Consider the following 7,345-nt stretch of genomic DNA (forward strand, 5'->3'; position numbering starts at 1 on the left):
AGGAGTAGACGCTAATGTCAGCCGTTCCTAGTTGAAGGCAGAATACAACTATACAACAAAAGACTGCCTTACGATTATCCGGTTGGAACAGATTCTGCTTCTACTTGAATGGCAGGTCATTCGTACATATACAGAGTGTTTCACCTGAGTCGAATTTTTTTTAAAATGGGCTTTTTGAGTTAGAAGAGCACATTTTTTCGCCATAGCGTTGTCAGCGGTGGTGTGCATCAGTATAAAGCTTAAACGCCAACTAAAAGGTTGGTTAACTAATATTAAATAATTACCTTAACTATTGCACTTAGGCTCCTCATTGACAAAGAGTAAGAAAATCTACCATAAGTAATATCCATATTAGTTTATAGATATTTGAAAATGCCATTCTCGTTTCTGCTGCAGCGCAAGGAATTTGGGGGCCGCACACGGGCAAAAGTAAAACCACACAGCCAGCAACGGCTTTATTAGGAAGCAGAAGAAAACCACATGCCGCCAGTGGGATCTGAACCCACAACCTCCATATGTCGCGTATTGTGCTCTACCAACTGAGCTAGGATGGCGGCTATTCAATTCCTTCTATTTTTGCGTGCAATTGTGCTCCTTGTACCTTCAGAGTTCATCTGCCCCAGCCTCATCCAGAGCGGCAGACGTACGTATACAAATTCCGTCGCGATCCTTCCGACTAATCTGCCCCTTTATACCAACCTCTGCCATCGTCTATTCTCCTGCCCTGTTGCTCTGCAATCAGGTTTCTTTCCCACACCCGCCCATACTAGCTGGACTGGCTTGGAGCTGAAAGTGAACACTGCCTGCTCGTGCAGCAGACCATCGACATCCTAGGCGCCTAATGTTTTGTGCCTGAATAAAGCCTTATACTACTACTACAACTCATTTACGCACGCTTGTATATGTATAAAAACAATGTATAGGTAGCCAACATCGTGACCATGCTCCCACGTTATGCATGTTTGGAAAAAATGGAAGCTGTGCTGTAACAAAGCGCGACGCTTTCTACGCTACGTTTTACTGCTGCGTCGTCTGCTCAATCCAGGGCTGCGCGCTCCATCTGCGAGAGGCTTCGCGTACTTGCGCGAACAGCGCCTGGCAACAGCCCCAGCCGCCATTGACCAGGCACAGAAAAATAGGGGAGGCTATGCACTGACGCTTCAGGCATGTTCTTCAGGAGGCATTGAAAGCACCTAGGGAAGGATAACGTTCGCAGCGATCCTAGCGGAAATTACCCTTCTTTCGTCTCACTATTCGGCTTTCGTTTGGCACACTCTCTCGCAGCCTCCTAGGTTCTCGCAGAGTCTCTTATCACACGGTCCGCGGCCGTGCCACTTTCGCTTGTAGCGGAGTGGGCGTAGCTGGCAGATGTAGCATGTGCCGCCTGGTTCGCTTTGCTACCTTGGTGAGCTCAACGTGATTGGGGAGATCGTCACGAAATTGTGGCTTTTTCCCTTTCCTTGAGCTTTGCGGAAAGGCAGCGTAACACGCCATAAAACCTACGTGAAGTCTCGTGCGCGTTTTCTAACACATATCGCTTTGATTCGTAGCCATCCTGATCTTTGCGGCCAAGCAGTTCGACATCTTTCGATTTTGCCCATGGAACTCTGCCATGACGGCTTCGAATCAAGGAGCACGAATGCGCTTGGAGTACTTCGTCGTCACAGCGGGCGCACTTATGACTGCATTTAGTCTTGGCATGCTCGCACAGTCCACGACTGCGTTGGCCGTTCGGATAATCCTGTTCTTGTTCCTGCGCTGGCAGTAGTCGGAACAACCGGACTTCAGCCAGAGGCCGCACGCCGACAGTGGGTTGTGGCTGACTGTTTTTCTATCCTTCTGGCTGCTCGCAGCTGGCAACAGGTATGACCACGGCGACCTTTATACCTTCGCTGAAGTTGTCTCTCGCCGTTATATTCAAGGTCACTAGCAGCCTCATCTGCGTGGTGTCAGCTGAATGAACCACGGCTTTACTCGCTGTGGCGACAAGCGTTTCTCTTCCGTGGAGTGCCTCGGCTTCCGTGGCAGAAGTGGAAATTTTCAACTCTCTTGTGTCGTCTTTACCGTCTTACTCGCCTCAGTCATATTCACTCTCGGTGAACTGCTGATAGCTTCCCAAGCAATCACAACATTTGTCGTTATGTCAGGATGCAGCCTGGGATGCCGCATTGTCTATGAAAACATTGTGTCCTTAAATGTTCATCAGCTGGGTTCCTTCAAGCGGGGCTCTTCAGCCTTGCATTGTTTGAGCAGCAGTGACTAAAATGCAAGCTCTGCAAAGGCCTGCTGGGTTTTACATGGGCCTCCTTTTCCCTGCTGCTGTGCTAGTCTATCCCCTGTGCAGCATCATGGTCGGTACGGAACATGTAAGTCTGCTTGTGTACCACTGCTTCAGCAACTCCTCTAGACTCTCGCTCATGGTGTCGGGGCTGATCATGTCTGCATTGGCTGCATTATTTGTGCACTGGTATTCAACAAAGTACAGCAGCAGCTCTAGAGTTGTGCGCAAAATTTTCCATGCATCAACCGTGTCAGTGTACCTGCCAGGAGTACTTTTAGACCCGGACCTTATGTATCTTGCACGTGGTGCTATCTTTGGAGTGTTTGTTCTGCTCGAACTGTTCCGGACCCTGGAAATTCAACCTGTGGGGACATGCTTGCAAAGTACCTTTGCCATGTTTCTTGATGAGAAGGATGCTGGGGCATTCATTTTAACGCCCGTCTACTTGTTTATTGGGTGTGCTGCATCACCGCTGCTTTTTCATGCACTGTTTGGGGATCCAGAGAAGAAACTAATTCTACTCAGTGGCACAGTAGCTCTTGGCATTGGAGACACTGCAGCGTCTGTTATTGGATCCAAGCTGGGGAAGCATCAGTGGCCTGGAATGTCAAAGACTGTAGAGGGGATACTAGTCGCAGTTGTTGCGCAATTTGCATTCTACTTACCAGTGCTGTTCACTGCTGTGCCCATTGTGTGGCACGTGAACACTGTACTGCTGATTGTGGTGCTCTGTCTCGGGGCTCATATCGTGAAGCTTTCACAACTCCAGTGGACAACTTAGCACTCCCAGTTCATGTGTACCCTATGATGACAGCCGTATATGCCTCATAATGCTGGCTTGTAACACTGCATAACTGTGTAGGTGTTGCTTTTACAGGCAATCTAAATAAAAATTGCTCTGGACTACAAGGCCCCAAACCTTAATGTTTATTTAAATTTTTCCAGTGGCCTCCTGAGATGCTCAAGTTCAGCAAAAACAAACCAAAATATGCACAGCACGGGAAAAATTGCATAAAAATGGCAACTCTGTACTAACAGGCCTTAAACATTGAGGTTTATATACATTTTGCTGGTGCCCTCCTGAGGAACTGAACTTCAAAAATAAAACGAAACATGTACAGCACGGCAATATAGCACTATGTAGTACAACTGTCAAACAGATCTGGCAACACATTCTCATACTGCTCAAGGACCTTAGTGGCCGAAAGTTCAGATATGTAACAATCAAGGTCCATGTCAACATTACCAGTGTCCTCGACTGTCCGCTTACATTTTGACTTTATCACAGCTACTTCGTCTCTGTACAGTGGCCGGCTGGATAGAGCCGAGTGATAGCCAGGGAAGCCTATTCGCATATTCTACACTTTTTGTGAACGGGACTCCGGGTTGTTTCCATGGAGCTAGTTTCCATGGAGCTAGTAGCCCTCTCTGATGCAGAGGGGCTTGAAGATTGCCCAGTAGAGCATCTCATGATTCTGAGCTTGGCGGACAAATACGGAGCACTTTTGGTATCGGAAGGACCTGATGAGCCATCGTTGTTCAGCTTTGAACTTTCGCAGCTGGACTCACTGGAGAAGGGACTCTGCACGGGGTGCAGAACATCGGGAGCCATGTGCTCCGGGTGCTTGCTTGGTAGCTTGCCTTTCCGCTGGCCACCAGAGACTTGCTTTCGTCCTGTTCTTGGCGCTGCTGGCTGTCGGCTTTGCATCGCTGCCTGCTGTCCCTTGCCAGCTGACTGTGACGCCTGAGCTCCTCCTTTTGTTTTACGTGAAGTTCGGCCCACATGTGTGCTCAGGTCTTCAGGACAGAGTTTTTTTATGACGGCCAGCTTCTTATGAGAACCTAGCCGAGATGGGAAATCAGAGAGCCCTTCGTTTTCACTGCCTGCACTGGAGTGTGGCCGCTTCAGTCCTTCTGCCCTTGTGTTTATAGTCTGCATAGCCTGTGAACTCTCCCCAGGTACAGCACTTCTTGAAGGCAACGTAACCACAATGTGCTCCACTTTCTTAGCACCAGCTACAATTCTTTCTGCAGTCAAGGCAACAGCCTGCTCATGGACTGCGCTGCTGCTCACCAGCCCTGCTTGGCTAGCTGTACCACTCGAGGCACCTGCCAATGGCACTGCAGAAGCAGTTGGAACAACATGATATGAGGAACCACCCCAAGTAGTCTCGCCACTGCTAGAATAATGCATGAAAGGAATCTCTGCTAATTCTGTTTCTCTGCCACTGCCGTCCCCTGAATGAGCTGGCATTATCGCTGTACCTCTCACATCTGCTGTTTTCTTTGCTGCTGTGGTTGAAGGTGAAATGAATATTTGCTGGAAGCTGCCAATAGTTGAGGTGACGACGCGTGGGCTTTCAGTTGGTAACATGGACATGGCTTCTGCGATGCGCATTATTGCTGACAGGGAATCCTCATCGTCGTCTAGCATGCTATCTTCAGAAGTACTTGACAAACTAGGCACCCGATTAGTATTGCACGGACCGCCGGCTTCAACATGACCGTCAACTGTACATTTAGTGCCTCTCAGCCCTGTATCCGCAGTGCTAGGTGTCTCGGCTGATGGAGTATTGCTGTTCACTTCTGAGTTTTCTGAAAAACTGACCTCGTCTCTGATTGGCAAGCTTGCCTCAATGGTGCAGCTTGCTGTTGTAGCCGAGTCATGGTAATCTGATTTCCTTTGGCTGCTCTCCAACTTGGAAATGCTTTGTGCATTGTGCAAGACTGCTGATAAAGAACCCTCAGCAGGGCCTAACAAGTTGACACAAGAGGCACTCGACAAACTAGACTGCTCGTGAGTATGGCATGGAATTGGAGCACCAACTGCATCGTGATGGTCAACTGTATTTTCAGTGCTCCCTTGCTCTTTTTGCAGAGTCCTGGGTATATCCACTGATGGAGTTTTTCTGTCCGCTTCAGAGTCTTCTTGCAAAGTGACCTTGCCACCGATTGATAAATTATCTTCACTGATGTAGTATGCTGCTGGAGCAGAGATGTCACTTGTTTTCTTTCGGCTGTCTTCCAACCCTTCTGGTGAAGATTTTGCAGACCCTAGTAATGACAGCTTATTTGCAACTGCCGAGTTACCTTGCAAGTCCAGCTCATCGGTGTCTGGCTTCACAACACCTTGTATATCATTTTCAGAAGGTCCGGGCAGTTCCAATGACAAGCCATATGCCACTGCCAAGTTTTCTGGCAGGTCATTTTCCTTCGGCAAACCTTGCACATCACTGAAGGGCTTTGTAATACTACTGTCATTGGAGTTCGTTGAATACTGTGAGGTCTTTTGCTCTTGTTGTGGTGTCGCAAGATCCACGAGCAAAGTTTCACTTGGTACTGCTGGGCTTTGAAGCAGGCTGGCCCCTGCTCCACCTGGAAAACCACAAATGTCTCTAGCGGGCTTTTCAATACCTGCAGTATGACTTCCAAGGTTTCTGAGGCCTGCTGTCTTTTCCTGTGGGCACACAGGAGCAACCAGTGACGATGTGTCACTTGCTGTTGTGAACAATTCAACATGACCGTCAACTGTACATTTAGTGCCTCTCAGCCCTGTATCCGCAGTGCTAGGTATCTCGGCTGATGGAGTATTGCTGTTCACTTCTGAGTTTTCTGAAAAACTGACCTCGTCTCTGATTGGCAAGCTTGCCTCAATGGTGCAGCTTGCTGTTGTAGCCGAGTCATGGTAATCTGATTTCCTTTGGCTGCTCTCCAACTTGGAAATGTTTTGTGCATTGTGCAAGACTGCTGATAAAGAACCCTCAGCAGGGCCTAACAAGTTGACACAAGAGGCACTCGACAAACTAGACTGCTCGTGAGTATGGCATGGAATTGGAGCACCAACTGCATCGTGATGGTCAACTGTATTTTCAGTGCTCCCTTGCTCTTTTTGCAAAGTCCTGGGTATATCCACTGATGGAGTTTTTCTGTCCGCTTCAGAGTCTTCTTGCAAAGTGACCTTGCGACCGATTGATAAATTATCTTCACTGATGTAGTATGCTGCTGGAGCAGAGATGTCACTTGTTTTCTTTCGGCTGTCTTCCAACCCTTCTGGTGAAGATTTTGCAGACCCTAGTAATGACAGCTTATTTGCAACTGCCGAGTTACCTTGCAAGTCCAGCTCATCGGTGTCTGGCTTCACAACACCTTGTATATCATTTTCAGAAGGTCCGGGCAGTTCCAATGACAAGCCATATGCCACTGCCAAGTTTTCTGGCAGGTCATTTTCCTTCGGCAAACCTTGCACATCACTGAAGGGCTTTGTAATACTACTGTCATTGGAGTTCGTTGAATACTGTGAGGTCTTTTGCTCTTGTTGTGGTGTCGCAAGATCCACGAGCAAAGTTTCACTTGGTACTGCTGGGCTTTGAAGCAGGCTGGCCCCTGCTACACCTGGAAAACCACAAATGTCTCTAGCGGGCTTTTCAATACCTGCAGTATGACTTCCAAGGTTTCTGAGGCCTGCTGTCTTTTCCTGTGGGCACACAGGAGCAACCAGTGACGATGTGTCACTTGCTGTTGTGAACAATTCTGGTTCACCGCCCCCACTTCTGTCGGGCAAACAAGAAGTGTGGCTGGTATGCTCTAAAACAGCAGGACTATGGTCTGAAGCAGCGCGGTATCCAGCTCCATCTTGCTGCCGAAGAGTGGGAAGTCTGATTGATGAGAGCTTTTCAGCTACATATGAGCTTTGCAGTGAGCCCATTTGATCTCTACTGGTCGTGCCGGAAAAGTCACTACGGCTGGTGAAATCCTTTTGAACAGACCCCGGCTTGGAGACGTTTGGCAGTACGTTAAAAGACTGTAAAAAAAGAAGAAAAAAAACAGACAACACATCAATGTTTTGTTTGCACAACACAACTTCTCAATTAACAAGAAACAATATTCAATCAAAAAAGGACTCATTACTCAAACTGGCAGAACATATGAGCGTAAAGTTTTTTTTAGCGTACCCAAAAGGCAATCAGCTGATGGTTCTACACACATGGAAGCACTAGCACACAAATAAAATACAATATATTTTGACTGAGTTAATGTGTCTACATTTGCACCCTTTCAATTCCA

The 7,345-nt window shown here is 47.9% G+C and overlaps 1 pseudogene; it reads left to right on the forward strand.

Moving 5' to 3' along the window:
- The first annotated feature begins 1,612 nt into the window (after positions 1-1,612).
- Positions 1,613-7,076, forward strand: LOC144113140 (dolichol kinase-like; annotated as a pseudogene).
- Positions 7,077-7,345: the final 269 nt, after the last annotated feature.

The sequence above is a fragment of the Amblyomma americanum genome, chromosome 1 (genome assembly GCF_052857255.1).
Source record: "Amblyomma americanum isolate KBUSLIRL-KWMA chromosome 1, ASM5285725v1, whole genome shotgun sequence".
In the NCBI taxonomy this organism is placed as follows: domain Eukaryota; kingdom Metazoa; phylum Arthropoda; class Arachnida; order Ixodida; family Ixodidae; genus Amblyomma; species Amblyomma americanum.